General features: G+C 40.8%; 1 protein-coding gene across 42 annotated transcripts in view; it reads left to right on the top strand.

Annotated features, from left to right (window-relative positions):
* Nucleotides 1-20,727, top strand: part of FOXP1 (forkhead box P1) — a 498,462-nt gene that overhangs the window by 243,076 nt on the left and 234,659 nt on the right. For 3 of the 42 annotated variants that reach the window (XR_005583191.1, XR_005583194.1, XR_005583192.1), the window contains one exon: nucleotides 18,251-18,562. The exons of 38 other annotated variants lie outside the window; for them this stretch is intronic. The gene's annotated coding sequence lies outside the window, so the exon portion shown is untranslated. Of the gene's footprint in view, nucleotides 1-8,990; nucleotides 9,128-18,250; nucleotides 18,563-20,727 lie in introns of those variants that run through there. One more of the 42 variants, XM_039482894.1, reaches the window with a different exon arrangement.

Below are 20,727 nucleotides of genomic sequence, written 5' to 3' on the forward strand. Positions count from 1 at the left end.
CCTCTGCCTATAAATGATTTAAATGCCAATTGCCCTATGGCACATAATCATTTAGTTTAGGCTGAAACCTGGCTTTTTCAGAATATGGTTTGGGGCCACCTCCCCAGGTTGGCTAAAACATATTTAAAAGCCTTATTGGCTGGAACCATGTGCAGACTGAGTTGAAATACGGTTTCTAATTTTTGTTTCCAATCCAGCCCAGATGAGGCCACTATAAACTAACACATTATAGGTCAAAACCATTCCAAATAGTTGGAGTGGGAAATAGGGAAGGTGTAGTTTAAAAAAAAAAAAAAAGGAAAAAAAGGCATAAATTAAGCCAGGTAAAGGACAACTACAAGCATAAGCAGAAGACAAGGTAATGTTTGGTATCTGACTGTACTATGCAGGAGTAGCTACGTCGGAATATTCCCATATTCTGCAGACCTTGATTATTAGTAGCATTTTTTTATTTCTAGCATGGTAGCACCTAATAACCCCTAACAAAAACTGGGTCCCATTGTACTAGGGACTGTAAAACAAAAACAAAAGAAACCCCCACCAAATAACAAAGACAATCCCTGTTCCGGGGAGTTTTCCCCAACTAATTTCCACTCCTCAACCTTATTTCCTTATGCATTTGCAACATGGCGGGACTTTTTCCTCTTTTCCTAGACTCTTGTGTCTCTAAACATCTAAAAATATCAAAATAATTGCAGTGGGGGAAGGAAGAGAGGAAGGGCAGAGCACAACTGAAGTGAGCTTGTGGTAACTGCCTTCCAGCTCAGGGCTCCAATTTTGCTGCGTCTTTAAGACGCAGTTCCTAATGGTATAGAGACTTCTTGGTAGTTGAGGGGAAATTTCAGCAGTAGGCATGTTTTGATAGATGATGTTTTTTAATGCGGCTTCTCCGTTCCCCAGGCCATATTCTTTGTGTGTGTGTGTGTGCGCTCGCGCATGCACTTTCAAGGCTTTCATTGCACTTAATTAACTAATGTGTTTGAAAGACACTGCTAGCTCTGTTTCACTTGGCAGGTGTGTCCACTTGGTGAGTCCTTCCAAGTTCATTTGGAGTTGGACTTGCTGCTTCTCTTGCACTTACAGATATTTGTAAGATCTGGACAGTGCAGAGAGCTTACCGTATATGCAACTGTGGATTGCTATAACACAGCATTTGACATTAGTATGGTGCCTCTCCTCTCAAGGAGATTGCAAAATAAGTTATACACTGTACAACCTTATTGATATGCACACAGCCTTTAGGATGGAGTGGGTTTCAGGTAATGGAAGTGTGTCGCACTGAAACACTGGAAGGTCACTTGTGGCCAGGAATATGAGGGTAACATCCTACTGTTACAAAAACTGCCATGGGATCTATAATCATAAATATTTCTCTGATGTCTTTCATTCATGGATCATAGAGCTTTAAAAAGCAATAATGAATTAAGCTTCACAACACCCTTGTGAGATAGTGTTTTCTCCCTTTAACAGATGGAGAAACTGAGGCACACAGAGGTTGACCGACTTGCTCAAAATCAGAAACTCTCAGGAAGAGATGGGAGTAGATCCCAGGGGTGAAATACTGGCTCCACTGACATCAGTGGCAAAACTCCCACTGCCTTCAGTGAGGCCAGAATTTCACGCTAGATTTCTTGACTCTGTGTGGTGAAGGTTAAAGTCTTGTAGTTAAGGCACAAGTCCACACACAGTGGATAGGAACTTAACTTTTAAGGTGTCATATGAAAGATCATCACATAGTAAACGGCATGAAACTTAATTTATCTCCTCATACACATGAAGAGCTAAGTCGACCCTGATGGGATCTGTGGTTTGAGGGAGACTATGTATTTAAAATGTGATGCTTAGGCTACTAAACCATCCCCTGCAGCTTTCCTTGCTGCATAAGATATGAAGAAATCTCCTGTCCTGCAAAACAGATATTAAATTGGATACTCTTTCACCCTTCCTTGATAAGGCCTGCTGTGGAGATATGCAGGGAAATGGAATGCTGCTTTGGAAGAAAATATATTTGAATGTAACATAAAAATTGGTGAGATAGGAGGATTTTCAGTGGTTGGTAGCAATACCCTCCTAAGTGAGTTACTGAAAATGCAACTTTCCCTGTAGTTTTTGCGCTAGATTGTGAATAAAAATGGTGGTGATTTGATGAAGCATATGTAAGTTGGTCAAGAGACCAAAAGACTTTTAAATCACCAAAATGAAATATTGTATTATCATGAACAGTACAAAGTAACTGTTAAAAGTATGCCAGTGGTTATCCTAAGAACAGAGCTCTCTACAACCAAAAATGTTCTTTGCACGTGCTGGGGCACGGAGTCTTCATGAGGCCTCGCAGCCCTACACCCACAAATACTTCCAGCTGGGAATGCCGTTATGGGTTGTTTCTACTACTCACTGTACGAATACATCACCTTTAGCAACAAATATCATGGGGGGGGGGGATTCTGCTGAATTCAAGGAAGGCTCTTTGAAAGCTTTATATCGGGTGCATTATCAGCTGATTGACAAGCAACAGAGAGAGGGAGTTTTGAAGAGGAAATTGGGATTGACAAAAATTCTACATACAGTCAGATGGTCCCAGGCTGTACTATTCTCAAGTAGATGTGGGAAGCCTATCAAATAACTTTTTCACATGGGAGGCGGGGGGACAATGCATTTTCTTCCCTAACCTCATTCTGAGGAATGGCTGAACCATTTTGCCAAATTTCCCCCCAAACTATTCAGCCTGAGGCGCACAACTTGACATGGAAAATTTCAGCTCAAAGGGTTAAAGATGCTCAAAATTATAAGCAGCTGAAAACCGAGACTCAGCGGCTTGGGTTCAATTCCAGGCTCAGGAGGGATGTTTGCTCCAGTGAACACAGACTCTTCTGCCCATTCTACCCAGGTTTGATTCCCTTCTGCCCCATCCCCTCCAACCTGTCCCTGTCCCAGTCCTGTCTCTTCCCCATCCCTGGTCCCAGTCACATTTACTTTTCTACCTCAGACTCCACTCCAAAGGTGTATAGCTCCAGTCCCTGTCTCTTTGCCCAGCCATTCTTAGTCCCCTCCCTTGATTCTCTGTCCAAGTCCCACTCCCACTCCCACTCTTCATCCCTCTCCACACCATTGCCAAACTCCTTGATCAGCATGTACTGCTTTCGCCTCCTCATCTGGTCTGTCTCTTTTCCTCCTTCCCCAGATGCTCCTACTCCTAGTCTCCTTCCCCGTCGTCCTCATCCAGTCTGTCTTCCAAACTATCTCCCCTCTCCTGCCTTCTTCTTCCAGGTTCTTTGCCCGGTGAGTTCCAGTTCTTCCCCCAAACTCCAGCTCCTTGTCAGAACTGTCTTCCCTCCCACACTGATTCCTGTTCTTACTCTCCTCAGCCAGCCACTCCCATTCCCTTGGATCCAATCTCATTGTCCCCTTCCCACTCTCTATTTCCCTGAGCAGCTCCCAGTGTCAGTCTCGCTCCCAGCTCGTGGAAAACTTCAGCCCAAGTGGTTAACGGTGGCAAAGTTATAAGTAAGGCGAAGATTACATCACAGAGGTCATGGAATCTGTGACTGCCAGAGGCCCCTGTGACATTTTCTGCTTCAGCCCCTGGGCGGTGGGGCTGGAGTCTGTCAGCCAGCGGGGGCCCTGGGGCTTTCAGCCACTGTAGGCACAGGGCCACCCCACAACTCCCAGCTGCCAGCCCTGGAGCTCTGAGCTACAGTGGGGAGACCCTGCAGCTCCCAGCCACTGGTCCTGGAGCTCCGAGCTGTGATTGGGCGACCCCACAGTTCTCAGCCACGGGCCCCAGAGCTCTGGCTGTCGGTGGCAAGGAATCCCCAGAACTCCCAAGTTGCTGCGGGCAGCCAGAGGAACCCCAGCGCTCTCAGCCATCGCGGGTGGCGGGGGACCCTGAATCTCCAAACTGCCATGGATGCCTGGGGGACCCTGGAGCTGCAGCAGTGGTGGGTGCTGGACACCCCTCCCCCCCCCCCACACACATTTTGTCATGATTATTTTTAATAAAAGTCAGGGACAGGTCACAGGCCTCTGTGAATTTTTGTTTATTGCTCGTGACCTGTCTGTGACTTTTACTAAAACTAACCGTGACAAAAATCTTAACCTTAGTTATAAGCAAATAAAAACAGGTCTTATAATGGGAAGAATCAGATAACTTCAGTGCTACCAGCACCACCTATAATGCAAACCAGACACGCAGCGAGGGGGTGTGGGTATGTCTAAAGAGAGAAAGCGCACTACATACATGTGTATAATAATAAAGTAACGTTGCATTGTAATTCCATATGTAATGGAAGCCTTTGCTCTCACATCGGAGTCAGGAGGCCCCGACCCTGTCAAGGATTATCTGCTTTGATGCCACTCTGATATAAAACTCGTCTGGGGCAAGAAGAGAATGACGGGAAGGTTTTTCTTTTCCTTTTTAAATGATGGCAAATGACATGATATGGAGTTGCAGACAGCTATACTGCTGCAGTGATTCCCCCACTCCTGAGAGCTGAAATTCCTCAAATTGGTTCCACAACCCTTTCAAGGTGTGTAATAAATGCCACTGTTCCATGCTGCTGTTACTGCATGACCATGTCAGGTGGTCGACCTTCACCAGTTTAGGGGAGAGAAATTTTGTGCAGATTGTTAAATCCAGGGTGAATACTTGCAGTTGCGTTTGTTGTTTAACATGCCTATGTATTTCCATATTAATTAATATAATTAAGTTGTTACAGCTGTGCATTGGTTCTCCTGCATTCGCCCATTGTCGAGGAACCTCCATTTGACAGCTGTAAGTATTTACAGCATGGAGCAACGGGCCTTGCAGTCATTTCCCCACATCAATAGTAATCTTAACTCTTCCTCCTAAACTGAAACATTCATTAAACTTTTATCTCAATAGGAAAGCTTCGTGTTTTCTTGACAGAACAGATTCTGAGGCAACTAATTTATTACTGCAATTTAAGAAACAGACGTCTGTCTGACACGTGCAGTGTAGTTCAATAGGTCGCTAGTGACATCATACTTAAAAACACTATCCTCATGCACTGTGCATTTTGGGTAGAAGCTTTTTATTTATAGTTGGTCAGTACAATTGGGATCAGATATTTACTTTCACGTCAGATTAGGTTAAAATGTGAATCTGAAAGAGAAATTTCTGTAACCACGATACGTTTTGCAAAGTGTGCTACTCATATGTGGCTGTTTCAGAAATTATGTGAAAACATGATTGGCTAAATGGTATAGTCATTTAATTTATTAGCTTTTCACTCCTAGAGCCCTGCCTTCAAAACTGGTTCCAGTCACAAGGGGAAAAGATTTTGATTTCTTCTTGGTCCCAACTGGCATTTTAGCCTCATCCTAGGACAACTGAATGTTTTAACCCATTTAGGGAGTCTCTGATTAGGATGGACTAGCATGGGGCTAGCTGGGATGTTTTCAAGGCAGGAATTCAGATGAATTGGCACAGTTGTGTTGAGAAGCACATACGCTGTCCAGCATCTAGCACAGTGGTGTTCTTGTCCATGAATGGGGCGCCTATGTGTTATGGTAATACAACAAGTAATTAATGATATACTGAGTAGCTTTCACGAAAACTAAAGTTCATACAAATTCACCCCTAAAATAAAAATATGGGCAAATTATATTGATTTTTTTCATTGTCTTTTGGATGGTGGGAGCACTAGGGCTTTCAAGACATTAAGACATGCTTTGCCCTTTCATTGGACCAGATTCTGAACTGTCTTCTCCTAGAGTAAGGTTCCAGTCAGTGGGAATTAAGGCATCTGTACCTGGTCTATTGTAAACGGCATGGGAGGACCCAACTTCTGTAGAAAATGTATAGAAAGTGGAGTACCAAGTTGCAGTCTAGCATGACTTCTAAATCACATAGAATGCACTCTATCATAAAGCACAGCAGGCATGTCTTAAAAGGGAAAACAAATGTGTGCAGCAGAAACAGGAGATCTCTTCGGAGAATCTTGCATTGTGGTGGATGTCAATATGTGCGCCATAAACCATGAACAGTCTGAGCTCTTTGCTGTCCGCAATGAGACCTACCTTCCGACAGCGGTCTCTGTGAGCTTGATAAGTTAAAATTTCACCTGTCCAACGTAAAGCAGGGTTGTTGCAGACAGGATTAACTTGCATTGGTTTTTGTTTTTCTGAGGTTGGTGACACTAGTTTGACAAGATCTAGAGTACTTGCTGATTTCCTTGTCTCCTCCCACCTCCCCGCATGCCACACCCTCTTTGTGGTGTCTATAGATCTGTTGCAAATGTTGTGCGTGCAGCGGCTGCTTTGAGTATAGTGTCATGTCACATAATTCTATTGAGCCAGCACTAGGGATGTTTCAGGCACTATTAGAAGTAAATTGCAACACAGCGGCAACCTCGCCATGTCTCCATACCATCTTAGAGAGACCAGGTGATTGAGGTAATATTGTTTATTGGACCAAGGTCTGTTGGTGAGAGAGAGAAGCTTTTCAGCTTACCAGGAGAAGTTGGTCCGATAAAAGATATCACCTCACCCCTCTAATACCTTGGGACTGACATGGCTGCAACAACACCTCATACATCTTTACAATCTGTTATTCTTGAGCTGCTTTTTTCATGTTCAGCATCTGACCTGCAAAACCTGTCTGTGCAGGTTCTCTCTTCCCATCCTGCTGGCATCTTCTCACCTTGCCTCTGATGGCATGTAGACTTTCTCATAGCCACCATCAACAGCATTCTAGGAGTCAGATGGCAAAGGTGGTGAAAGAGTACTAATACGGGAACTTTTCCCATACCCATCTTCTCTGCAAAATAGCCCATGATGCATCAGGTTTCTAGCCTCAGTAGTGTGTGATTTTAAAACTGCCTTTTTGGCGTGGGTTTCCAGCATAGTAGTGCCAAATGCTACAGCACCAGGTGACATAATATTCTTTTCTCTGTTTTGGGGAAGAAAAAAATACCCCACAACCATTTGAAATTGAGTTGTTGTTTTAATAACTGTAATGAAAATGAATTTTGAACAAATCATATATAACAAGTTTACTGTATTGCACAGTATTCTTTCTAAATATTAGATTTTTTTTTTCAGATCCGACTGCTAAGATCACTGGCCCATTTCAATTTTTATTCAAACAAATAAACCCAATAAAAACACTTATGCTGAGAGCTGAAGCTCCACAATAATAATAATAAAAAAACCACTCTGTGTTGAATTCATTGATTTATTTATTTACTTCAACTGGAAAATTGAGTATTGTGTTAATGTATTTTATAAGAATCACACTGCTCGATGAAATGGCTAATTTATTTTAGCGTATACATAAATAGCTAGCAATTTTCAGTGAGACAGGCTAATGAAAATGATGCTATGAAATTGTCTATACGATGAGGAGTGATGGAGTCAAGTTGTTATTGGTTGAGTGCTAAGACGTAGTGAACTGGCCATCATGTCTTTGAACTTTTGAACTGCTACTTGTTTGTGTGATTTATTGATTTTGATATCTCTGTGTTAAGTTCAACTTTTTTTCTTTGAAGAGGCAGCACAGATAAGTAACTTATGCTGTGTAATTTTATAGTTGCTTGGGTTAAAAAAATAGTTAAAGAATTTTAAGGTTCCATATGTTGAGAGAGAAGTGTATATGTTGTTAGAAGTCAATGCTAAGTGTGATTTGGCAATACAAGTGTGTATTGTATTTGTAAGGGAAATCTGCCTATGTTCTAAATTGGTATGAAATTATACATACAGCTTTATTTCCCCTGACTACCTTGACCTCCCCCTACCCCACCAATCTATTTTATCATCCTGGTGCCTGGTACAGAGAGCCGGTGATCTCTTTTGTCAGCTTCTTTTCAGAGGAGCACTGCATTTTTCCCATTGTTCGACAACTGATGTTGACTGGTAGTGCAAAACACTTGAACAACCTCATGTTGGTCTGCTTTGCAGGACAACCGCTCCAAAGAGCAGCCTCTTACCTAATTCTTGAAGACATGGAAACTTGTTTCATATTACAGCTGTGACTCCCTGCCCAAGCTGGCTACTACTACTGAGACTTAACACACATTCTACATCAGTAGTTCTCTTCACATGCTAATCCTTTAGTGTGGTGAGATACTGTGCTTGCTGTTCTTGGTAATTTGTTTAGTATCTAGAACTGAGGTATGAAAGTAACATTGCTTGCTTGGTCTACAGTATTTTTTGTAATGCAGAACTTTTCTCGTGACTGTGACTGTATAGGAACCTTACATGGCAAGCACTTTGAGCTCTGTTTCTGATTGAACAGAATAATTTGACACCTGCATTTTACAATTTGATTCAAGTGCTTTATCCTGCATTTTCAGAGCTTTAAATCCAGCGAACTTGCAGGACTTTTCACAACTAGCCTATCCAGTTAGTGACTTGGCGAAATGTAGTTGGACTTCACTAATCCACTTGTTTTCTGCTTTAAAATATACATTTTAAAGCACATTTTTAGCATCCAAATGTCTTCCATAATTCAGTTAGAGGTCTCAGAAGTCTAGGTGTGTATTTTTGATGATTAAACTGGACATGTCTTCATTTCGATGTTAAATAGCTTTTTTCCCCTGTGACTACAAACATTCTAAAAAATCTCGCAGTGAGAAATTTGGAAGCTAGCAACACTTTTTTTTAATCCTTTTTTCTTTAAAGAAGGCTTGTTTAAACTAGAAAACAAAACTAGTGGGAAGGCTAAAAACAGGACTGACACCAACACCATTAGCTGAAAAAAAAAATTTCCATTTCATTGCAACTATGTTATTGTTTACTTTACCATACACATCCTAATATGGTTACCTCCCTGTCAAAGCGGCCGAGCCAGGGGCTGAGGGGCCCCCTCAGGGAGAAGCTTCTAACTGCTTCTCAGACAATAAGAAACAAACGGCACAACTCCACAAAAGGCTTCCCGGAAAATAAGTGTCAAATAAATCCTAAAGAACTCTTCCTTCTGACACACAGCTCTGTATATGTAAACCTGCTTTATACCATGCTGCCCAAACTGAGCTGCGTTTGTTTGGAAATGTAAGCCACTGTTTTTTAGCAATTCATGTGAGGGCTGTGGATTAATTCCTTGAGACATATCTTTGCATACGCCTTTCATGAGTTATGTTTGCCGGAGCCTTTTACTAGGAACATTAAGGTAAGAATGTTGATTTAGCTTGGGACCTTTGTCACTCAAACTAATGCTCATCAGTGGTATAGACATTGTAAAGAAATGCTGCTTAGATCTCTTACTCTCTCCTAAACAGTGATGTGTTATGTCTCTTAATTATCATGCCTGGATTCTAAAAATGCCATTAGTTGTAGATGTTGATGGAACAGAAGTGCACTCACTCCAGTGTAAACAGTGCTGTAAATACTGGCTTGGTGCTACCAATTGTCAGCTAGAACAGTTTCTTTAGAGGCTTTTCTGTTATTTCTTCTTCTCTACTTGTGGTTTGTTTGAACCCTCTTGGTTGTTCCAAAATCTTCATGGTCTTGAGGCTTGCCAGTTATTATCTGCAACACCAGAACAAAGGTAGGTTGTTAAACTGTGTGCTCCGGGGGAGGGACGAGTTATTTTTGGAGGGTTGTCTTCCTAGTGCATGACTGGTTGACCTAAAAGGAGAAAAAAATCCTTCAGGAGTCTAGGAATGAGAGAGCGTGTGCACTGTAACAGCTTTATGTAGTGCAGTTTTATTTTTATGTAACTTAAAGAAGCAGCATCCTTTTTTATTTCTTTCTGTAGTATGCTCTGTTATTTCCAGAGCATCTACATTGTTAAAGTATTTTAATCTATGTATTCCATTCGATTTAAAAAATGTTCCATTGTGGCATCTATGATTTTGTAGTTCACGTTTCTTTTGGCAGCTGTGAATTTCTATTGAAATTCTAAATAAGGTTTCATAGGGATGACAAGAGAATGGGTATTTTTACACAAGGATTTCAACTTTTTGGTTGGCATAATTTTAAGGTACGGTAGACTTTTCTGTGACTGTCCAAGTGCTTTAATGCCCTGAACAGAGTTATGTTATTTTTTTTAAACTGTCTGTTTGTCATTTTGGTTTTTAGTCTGTATGTTACTCAGACAAAGTGGGTGTTTTCTGCAGACTAAACTCTCTTAGCTGGCTGTGTACTTTTGTACATCTTTGGAAATTTAAAAAATAATATAATAAACACCCTAACAAGGAACACTTGTACATGGTTCTATTCTGAGGAGTCTTTAAAGCCTGTTCACTTTTATTCTGGAAAATATAGAGAGCAAATTCATAACTTAGTGCAAGAGCAAATGAAGTCATGGTGTGTAGATAGTAAGTTACATAACACCCCGCATAAAATATACTTTTTTTTTTTATCTTGGGAATGGACGCTGCATTTGTAGGTACAGCTATCAAACATAGGTGAGTCTGTCCAGGAGCACTTTTACTTCAACCTGTTTTATGCAGCATTATTCTCTTTCATTAGTTCTAACAGGATTTAAAAGCCAACAACCTCCTCCTAAATAAAGCATCATTCTAAAATTATTTTAAATACCTGTTGTATGCTTGGTTATTTCATGGCTTTTTTTCACCTCCTCTGTTTATTATATGGTCCCTCTGGATTCTTATGGAAGGCTCGGTTCTGCAGCAAAACTGGATGGCTAAGATTTAAAAATATGTATATATTATTTCTTGCATATTCCTACTGATTTCTTTCCTCTGCTTTTTATTTATTTTTCCATTGAAGTATGCAGCCTAACCTGTGCTAATCTGAAGCTCTCTTTAAAATATAAAACCAAGTCATTTAACATAAACTTTGTGCTCCAAAACTTTCTATCCTAGAATGCTGGGAATGATTATTTTTTAATTAAAACATAATAGTAAACATCAATAAGTATATTTAAAAAACCGAAGTATATTTTTCGAAACACATTTATGTTTTTGCTTTTTGAGCCTGGAGGGGTGGAGTGGGGGCTAGGAATTAGTAGCTTTTAATTAGATGTGGAGATATTCACATTTTACTGGGATTTATGTTAGAACATGGAATGGCGGGTGGCTTGTTTCCTCATTATGAATACTCCCTGCACATAATGAGGTTCATCATTAGTTGATGGAGTGAATTTGCCCTAGCTCTACCTTGAAAGGCACATAATTTACATACTACTTCAGAGCTTAGGCTTTAATGGATTCCTCGATGAATAAAATGAAAAGCTACTTTCTTTAAATTTTTGAACACTGTTTTGATAATACGGTTTTAATAAGACATTCAATTTGCTAGTTAAGTATATTTGAAAGTGCATTCCCAATTTTAGCACAAAATATACTTTTTCTGTTGTTTTTATATAACAGTGTAAATGTATAGGGGGTGAGGGGACATGAAGGGTTTATTTTGTTATATATGTGCTACATTCCCCTGGCACTGCTGCTGTGCAATAATGGCCTTGTACAGTGAAGATTATCATCAAAATGAAGTGCATGAAAGCTTACCTGTAATATTTTAATAACATGTAGTGTGCGTCCTTGTGCATTAAAATTCATTTTGCATGAAAATTATTTTTTTTACTGCATATTTACTGTGTACATTTGCAGTGACTGATCTATAGAAATGGGTTACTGACTGTCAGGATGACTTTGACAAAACCAGTAGTCCCACCTCCCTATTTATTTTAATGAGAGGAGAGCAGCAAAAACTTCTCTAGTGCAGTTCCTCATCTGCAACTGCTGTGTCGATATTATTAGATTAGAATAAATTGAATTGTAGATTGCCTAATATGCGGTCATGTCATCAGTTCACTAGAGTACTGGTCTACAGTATAGAGTTAGCAGGAAATGATTTTCTTTTCTTTTCTTTTTCTTCCCCTTTTTCCTATTTGGATGAGGGGGGAAAACACAGCATAACACTTAGCAAATTTGAAGTCTTTGAAACCAGCAAAGGGAGTTTATGTAACAGCATGTTGCTGAACATGTCCTGTGCTTGTGGCAGGCTGGTCACCCTTGTGTCGTTATCAACAGTTCACGCTGACACTGAAAGTGGAAAGCGGGTCTCTCTACTTTGTCAGCTGCAGCAGAGGAGTATAAATATGAGTGGAAGGCTTGTTTTGATCGAATGTTTTATTACCTGAAAACGAGGAGCATATATTAACATTAATAGAATAGTCTGTGTCATTCTTTTTTAGGTAATTTACCTCATCTGCAGACCTGTCTGCTTCAAAGTCTTTCTCTGTTCTAAAACATATATTTGTTTAGGGAGTTTTCATTGAAGTGTACATGACAATTACAGCTGTTCATTAACAAAATTGGGTATTTGTTTTAAACTTTAACCAATCACTTTGATATGCTAATTATGGTGTAATTTAATTTGAGCCCTGTAATGATGATGCCGTTATTATGGACATAAATGATGCAGTTAAGCTGAGAGTAATCTCATTTGCATACTGTACATGCCAGTAAATTAAGCCCTTTCTTCGACTGCTTCAGCTTTAATTTTCCACTTCTTTTCACACAGCGTCTTTTCAGCCACTCTCTTATAAGCCCACTTTGTAATAGTGCTGATGACTGTTTGATGTGGAGAGTTGCTGCACCACAATAATGCAAGACACAAGATGTAACATTTGAAGGATTCATTATCTTACTGAGTGTTCCTTTAAGAAGCTGAGATTAACAGGGAGTGGAAGTGTCTTCTCTGTTGAACATTACAGGTTTTCTGATCAATGAAGTGGGTTTTTTTGGCAAACCCCCATATAAAAAGTACCCCAACAAACCCCTATAATATTTTACAGTAACAGTCCTAAGCACTATAGTAATCTTATTGTAAAATGTGGTGTATTGGACCATTACTGTAGAATATTGTAGGGTAGTGCAGTGTTGTAGAAAAAGTCACCTAAGTACAACAATGTGCAACATAATGAAGATATTAGCACACTAGATAATCCCTAAAATTAAGCATATGTTGTGAAAAAGCTTCCTATATGATTTGTAGTCAGTTAGCATTAAAATCCGAGTGGTTTATCTCTGTCATCCTACTTATTCATTACTTTTGCCTTCTATGCATCTCATGTGGATTACATTTTATATTGGAAATTAATTTTAAAAAATTATATTAGTTACATATACAGCTAATTTGCATGCCTCTTAATGTTGTTAAAATGCTTGATTTAATTAAACAAAAGCCACTAAAACCAAACAAAAATAAAATGGCAACATTTATATGCTGATTTGAGTGGGTTTAATGCTTTTCCAGTTTACCATATAACTGAGCTAAAATATTCTCACAGCAATGTGTCACCCTGAGAAATAACCTGGAATGAACAGGGCTTTTCATTCTTGCTCTATTTCTAGCTACTCACTTTTGGTCAGCTATTTTCATTGTTAAATGCCTATGGAAATAAAGTCCATCGCTAGATTTTTGGAGGCAGCTGGCGAGTCTTCAAGCGCCAGTGGTGTGCGGGTGACCAAAGCTAACTAAAGATCATTATTAAATCTTCGCAGTCCTTTTCTTGAACAGGGTCCCATGACCAAAAACAGTTTGTGCTGTTCATAAACATGCAAGTTAGTCACTTCCTGGGTGAATAGTGTAAAAACTGTTGACTGCTAAGGCACACTGCTCCTTATCTCCTCCACCCTTTATGGTACACAGCAAACAACTGGGAGGTTCTGTATTTGCCAACTGTCCGGTATTTAATGAGACTTCAGTTTTTATGGTTTTCCTGCACTTCGTCTCAATTCCATGTGTCTCCCGTATGCTTTCCATGCCAGTTTTGTTTCCAGCATTTTTCCTATGGGAGACTACTGTTCTAGTACTCTTGACAGTCTGAATTTACTGTCAGCAGCAGCAGCAGCAGTGGATCTGTCTGTGTGTGATCTAACTGCACCCCTGTCGGATTTGGTCCCTGCTCTGGCACAAAGCTGATAACCGTTCCCAGCCAAGTGGTTTGGGTGTTGTTGTGTATGTGTGCGCGTGCGCACCTGTAGAGTCTGTGGTGTGGGGTTCCCCTCTTAATCTGTAGTTGTTTTCCTATCTCGAGTTAGATTGATTGTGTTTGATAACTTCCTCGTTCTGCAATGTAATGTTCTTTTTCTTTTGGTTTAAGAAGTTCTCATGCAATACTGCAGTCTTCTTTGTATAGTTATTTAGGTATTTTGATTCCCTCCTCCCCCTCTATTTACATGGATCTGGATCAAGGAAGAATATTTACCGGGGTGCTTTTCAAGAAAAATCATGTGGTACAGTGTCCCATAGAACTCTGATATGGACATTGGTCTCCATCCACAGCAAAGGATTCAAGAGGACACCAGAAAGTCAGTCCGTCTCTGTGCAGAGGACTAAATTGAAACCTCTTCATGGGGGTGATCTGGCTCAACAAGGTCTGTGCTGTCTCCAGGCTACATCTGGAATATCATACCTCCATCTCCACATCAGAAACGAAGTGTGCACATGGAAAAGGGGGAACTTCAGCTCCTGTCCAGAGCAAAGTTTTCATAGTTCCTCCCAGGGATGTTTTTCCGAGCTCAGAGTCCTCAAAGGATATTTCTCCTCTACCTGCACTGAGCCCTTCTTCCTCAGAGGAGGGTGAAACTTGCAATGATCCCCCTGCCGGTTGGCATCAGAGCTCCTAGGCGCTTCTTGATCCCACAAGAGGCTTCAGTTGCTGTTAGAACCAGGCACCTGATAACTCCACCAGCCTTCTCAGGAAAAAGGGATTTCCATTTTCATAAAATAATCCAGACAAAGCTCACCTTGCCAACTCCAGAAGGTTGTGTACACTTCAGTCGCGTTGGAAAACTCCAGATGCTAAAGTCCTACTAGCCAAATCTGTCAGTAAGATCCCTTGGGCTTCCTGTGAAGAAGAGCTCTTGGCTTCAGCTCTCAGCATCATCCTTGTGCTCTAAGGATTCTTCTCTTAATGTAGACAACGTAGCTATTTCCCAACAGTGCCATTGGGTACTGAGAGAGAGTTATCCTCAGTCCTTGTAGGAATACCTTGCTTCTCCTAAACATCCTGGGCTAGTAGAGCTTCGATACTACAGCGTCTGCCAAAACATGGGCAGAGGAAAGTGCATGCTGTAGTCTAAGGAGATATAAAGGAATCTCATCTGATGCCTTCTTATGGTTAACTACCAATGTGACCCTTTACTCTGTAAAATTGCAGATCTCCTGTCTGGAGGGAAAGGGATTTTCCTCCATAATGGTTTGAATGCACTGTCCTTTAAAAAATGCTGTTGTAAATGCTGCCTTAAAAGAGGTTTTAGGCAGAGACCTTCCTACCGTCTGTGACCCCTCCCCTTTCTAGGAGTTTGTCATTCCATTATGGATTAAAAAAATACAATTTATCTATGAAGAGATTCTCTTCTCTACTCTCTCTCTCTCTCTCTCTCTCTCTCTCTCTCTCACTTTTCACCTCTCAACCTGGATTTACATTTTCAGTAAGTGTCTCCTTCCACTTATTTCCGAAGAACTACAATCTTCAGCCAGCTTGGGGAAATCAAATCAATACCAATTCAGACAGCTTGCTGTGCAGTCCCTTGAAGGCTTCAGTAGAAATCAAGATTTCTTGAGTCACAGGAGGTTGGACTGTTGGGTACTAGTGGTTTTCCCAAAAAGTTATTTTAAAGAGTTTAAGAAAACTTTCCCCATTTCCAGAACAGTTTTGCCTTCACCTCTCTCTCCCATGCTGGACAAAAGGCCTTCACAGCAGTACATGCTTTTGGGGGAGAACAAAGCCAGTGAACCTATCCCAAAACAACTGTTCCAGGTTGGAGGCAATTTACTTCATACTAGACAGTAAAAATATCTTGAGCATCAAGAATTGGAGGTAAGAATAGTCCCCTGCCTGAAGTGGACTGTCTATCATATGATGTATCAAAATTTTTGAATGGAAACCATTCCCTCCCCGTTGGCCTCCTTTAAACCTACTAACATTAATAGACACACAGGAGACATGTCAATGTGTCTGTCTCCCAGTCAGTAAATCAACTTAATTTCAACTTTTGTCTTGACCCTTCTTCAATCTAGCATCCGTTCTGTAGATCATCAGAAATATTGGTTTAGTAGCATCTCCGGCATACGATACATAAATGACTGGTACATGATTCTGCATGAAAACAGAACAGGTTACCATAAAGAAGCCTGTACAAGGTATGGTACTATTGGGATGCCTTATTGCCCAAGGGCTGTTACATCCAAAAAACCCTTTAAGTATTCCAAAACTTGGGTCTGGAGAATAAAAAAAAGAAGAGCTTTCTCTGTCTCTCTGTGTATGTCACCTGGGAGTCCTGACTCATACCCAAAAGAACATAGTCTTCCCATGCCTAGAAGGGATCACAAATATTTGAGATCCTATCCTGTAATAACCAAAAAAGAGAAGTTGTCTAAGCCCTGGGCCCACAGTCGTCTGATATGGTGTTCTTAATTCTGAATAAAATCCCTGCAGGTCCTCTTCACAGCAGGATGAACTCCTGCTCTCTCTCTCTCTCTCGCTCTCTCTCTTTTTAATTTGTTCACGTTTATAAAAGCATCTCTCCTGGGTAGTAGGCACTATACAGTCATAAATAAATACGAACAAATCTCTAATCAGAAAGACCGTAGAAAAGATGTCCGCACCCAGCAGAACACGCTCCTCCCCTCCAGGCACCCTACAGAATAGAGACGCTTCTAGCTGTTCTCGTGATAGATAGCCCTAAACTAATGGCTCACCAGCAAATCTATCTGAGAGAATCTACCTGGTTTCTGATGTCAGCAGCTGGGCCTAGGGAATACTTGCAGCGAGTAAGATTGCACCAAACAAATAGTTTAATCAGTATTTTCAATCTGTGGGCGCTTGGCGCAGTAGGCTGTGGCCTGTTGTTGGAGAATATGATGTCCAGGGTAGCTGACTGAACCAACATGGGTGTGGTGAGACCAGGAGCAATCCCTCACAGAACAAACATCCTGCGAGTGTGAGGTGTACCAGGAAAAGCAATTAGCAAGAAGGTTGAAGATAAAGCAAACTCTCCCCCCTGCTGCCTTTCGTGCCTGCACCATCACCAGCATTCCTAGGGGCAAATTCTTTTCTGGTTTGAGAGGGTGTAGTTTCTATTTCTCTCATTTACTGCCAGTCCCCACGGAACAACAAATTGATCTAGGTGCACGCCCACTGCTTTCTAAATCACCCAGGCTATTTTGCTACCTACCTCTGTTTTAATATGAGTTTGCAATGCCATTTATGTTGCCAAGAATTCAGCCCTTAGTCTCTCTGACTCCAAAATAAGAAACCTCATAGATGATCTTCTGTGAGTACAAGGACATTTTTCAAAGAACTGCAAATTCTGTAGCTGTTTGGCGTGCACATATAACGTCTTGAGGGGCATCCTCTCCAGGAACATATCAGAGGCCAAATTCTGCTCTCGGGTGAGTTCAGTGGAATTACTCTGGGCTTACACCAGTATTTAAAATACTGTCAAAGAGCCCACCAGTCAGACTGCTTCTCTTCATGTATCTTGTATCCCGGCGAGCGCCTCCTCCCCTCCCACCACACACACCTTGAAGTTGAGCTTGGTTTGTGAGCAGGGCCTCCTATGCAAAACAAAACTTGCCTCAACTGAGTTCTGTCCATTTCCTTCCATTCCTGTAAAATAAATAAATTAAATTAAAAATAGCACCTCTCTTGACAGTCAAAAAACCACCTACAACTTGCCTGGGAGTATATTTTGAAGCTCTGCTGCAACTTGGGTCATACCGTGGGTCCAAAACAAGAATTAGTTCGCAAATTAAGAAGAAATCCGAAAGGCTTTCAAGGTGAACCCTGCAGCAGTGCTGAGCATCTTGAATTGGCCATCTTGTTTCTCTCCTCCTACTGGGAAAACTCTTACCTGAGAACATTTACCATTACTATTGCATGTGCCAAACAGATGGACTTCACGCACCAGTATCTGCTTTAGAAGGCAAACTTGGGTCTGTACGGATGCGCCAGCAAGGTGGAACAATAGCTGGACAAATCAGAAATGGGTGTGAAAAAATGATGAGGCCTTCCCTGTAAGTGGTAAGAGTTTATATCATTTGTAAAACATTGCGTACATAGGCAGGCACAGTGAAATAATGGAAAGCTAAATGGATGCAAAAAAAAATATAGAGAGAGAGAGAGTCCATGGAGTTTCTATGGGAAGAGAAAACCCTGATCTTGGAGCTTTCTTGGAGTCAATAACTTCCTTCATATTAGATTTAGAAGTGCAAGATGACTGTAGAAATATGCTTTAATATCATAGGATTTTGATCAAAGGGTCAACTATGAGTAATAAAATAGGAAATACAATTATTGCTACTATTTCAGATCACAGCGCCTGAGAGAATCTGAGCAGTCAGGAAAAAGAGACTTAACATTTGGAGAAGAAGAAAAAAATTCCGAGATCCGAGCCTGTTGGTCCATAGAGGAGAGAACTGATTGAAAGAAAGGAAATCTTTCCCGGAAGACAGCCTTGTATTCAGTGATTGTATTGTAAAAGTAAAGCCTACTTTTGGGGACTCAACACTAGCTAATTCACTGTTAACTGAAATCAGAGGGGGAAATTAATCAGATGCATTTGCAGAAGACAAAACCAGAGTTGTGTTAGAAATTGCACTTATAAAAATGATCAGCAAAGAAGCTATGCTTGCTGTTCAGTTGTGTGTCATGTCTGGCTAGATTTTGCATCACTCTGCGCCCCCCTCCCCATCCACCTAACAAACTGTGGACAGACATTTTTACATAAGATGTAAATGGTACAGTAGCTTTCAGTTTGAGGGGACACATTTTAGTCCCTAACAAGATGTTTGTGTATTTTGACACTCAACTGGCTCTTTATTTAATATATGAAAGACTTCTTTTGTTTAAAAAAAAAATGACACCAGGTCTGGATGATATTCCTCTCTGTGTACTGCAGAATTTCTATAGACAGGCCTGGACAAACTAAGAACCAGGTACCCTCAGGGGCCAAGTTTTGGCATTCAGTTTCCTCAGAGGGGGAGGGATGCTACCATTAATCCTGTAATAGCCAGATTCCTCAAGGTAGCATCTTGTATCATCCCACAGTTTAGATCCTCACTTTTATATTGGCGCTTGAATATTCTCTTCAAAGGCTATGTAAACCCTACTTCAAACCCCAGTCATCCCTCATTTACTTGTAGTTATTACCTTGGTCAGGAGATGGGTGAAATGGCTGTCCTTTCCTGTTCTCCCTCATCTCTTTTAAGTATAGTCTTTTGCCCCGGTCTAGTTTCTTGAAGAAAATGATATCTTCCTCCTGAGCCTAAGTTCCTTTCCCAGAACTGAAAGAGAGAGGTCCTGACAGGATGGTACTCAACCAAATTCTCCATCACATGATCGCACATTTCAGAAGCACGCAAAGCTGCAGCGGTAGAATGCTCAGCTGAGCTTGAAGTTTTTCTTCTGTGCCATGGAAGAGAGGGAAAACCTCACTGGAGGAACTCAGCAAACTCTGCAACCGGATCACACCATAGGTATTTCCTAGCTGCCGGTTGTTTCCTGTGGCCTGGTTACATCAGCATAAACACCTATCTAGGGCAAGAGTAGTTGGGACAGGCCCCTACCCATTTATAAGAAATTCGTAAGACTCACCAGTTTGGGATCCTCCTGGGAATACCTAAAATATATTAGTTGTTTAGTGTCAGATCTATAAATATTAAGCTGTATAAGAAGGACTCGCATCCAAGGATCTCCAAAGAGACACACAAGTTCATCTGGTATTTTATTGCCACCCATTTCAGTGACATAACAGATAAGGACTTGAGTTTTCAGCTTACATTCATTAACTCCAGTTGCTTGGGTTAAAAATAACGTCCTCGGCCTGATGCCCTCCCCCTATTTTTCTTGAGGATGGCAGAATTTCTTAAGGGCACAGGGAGATGAGACCTGTGTCCTGTTCCCAGCTCCACTGCTAAGTCCTTTTGTTACCTGGGGGAGGTCACTTACAATCCAGCAGAACACTTAAGCATATGCTTAGCTTCCGTAGGGCTATGCATGTGCTTAAAGTTAAGCCTGTGCTTAATTTCTTAGCATCTCTGTGTCCCTGTAGCTCCACATATAAATTAGAAATAATATTCTTCTTCTACTTCAGGGTTGTTGTGGTGGTGCTTAAATAATTCATGTTTGTCAGAAGCTTTCAGTCCCTCAGATGTAAGGCATTATATAAATACTAAGTATTATTATTTTGATGATTATTTTTAACCTGTAGGGCAATGGTTCTCCTTTCCCACTATATGCTAAAATGCTAGTCATGTTTCAGTGGAGCATCACACCTGAAGGCTACAGGTTTGGTAACTCACTTAAGTGAACTTGACAACACAAAGTTGTTAGAACTAAAAACAAACAAACAAAAACCCAACAACCTTCAGGAAGAATATTTTATTTCATTAATGTTGTGTTTTGGGTAGAAATATGCTGTAGGTTAATCCTCTTTGGAAAGAGATTAAGAAATGTTCTCTCCTCCTCCCTCCTAATGTAAGAGTAGGTAATGTTTATTCTTTCTGTATTAACTACAGACGTCAGAGAACAAGGACTGTTGCCCTTTGATTTTATTTACAAGGCAAAAGTGAAAACTTGTTTGATCATATCATGGTGTTCACCTTCCATGTGAGAGTGGAAGGGAACCTGTTTCCAGACCTTATCATAACTAAATATAATTTTGCTTATGCTTAGTTATCTTTGAATTTTAAATTCTGCATCTTCAGCCTTCCTTATTGGGCTGAGTGAAATTGATTCATGCACAGCTTTAGGAAATTGTCTCTGGGAACTAAGAATTTTTTGTTGCA

The sequence above is a fragment of the Mauremys reevesii genome, linkage group 7 (assembly GCF_016161935.1).
Source record: "Mauremys reevesii isolate NIE-2019 linkage group 7, ASM1616193v1, whole genome shotgun sequence".
Classification (NCBI taxonomy): domain Eukaryota; kingdom Metazoa; phylum Chordata; order Testudines; family Geoemydidae; genus Mauremys; species Mauremys reevesii.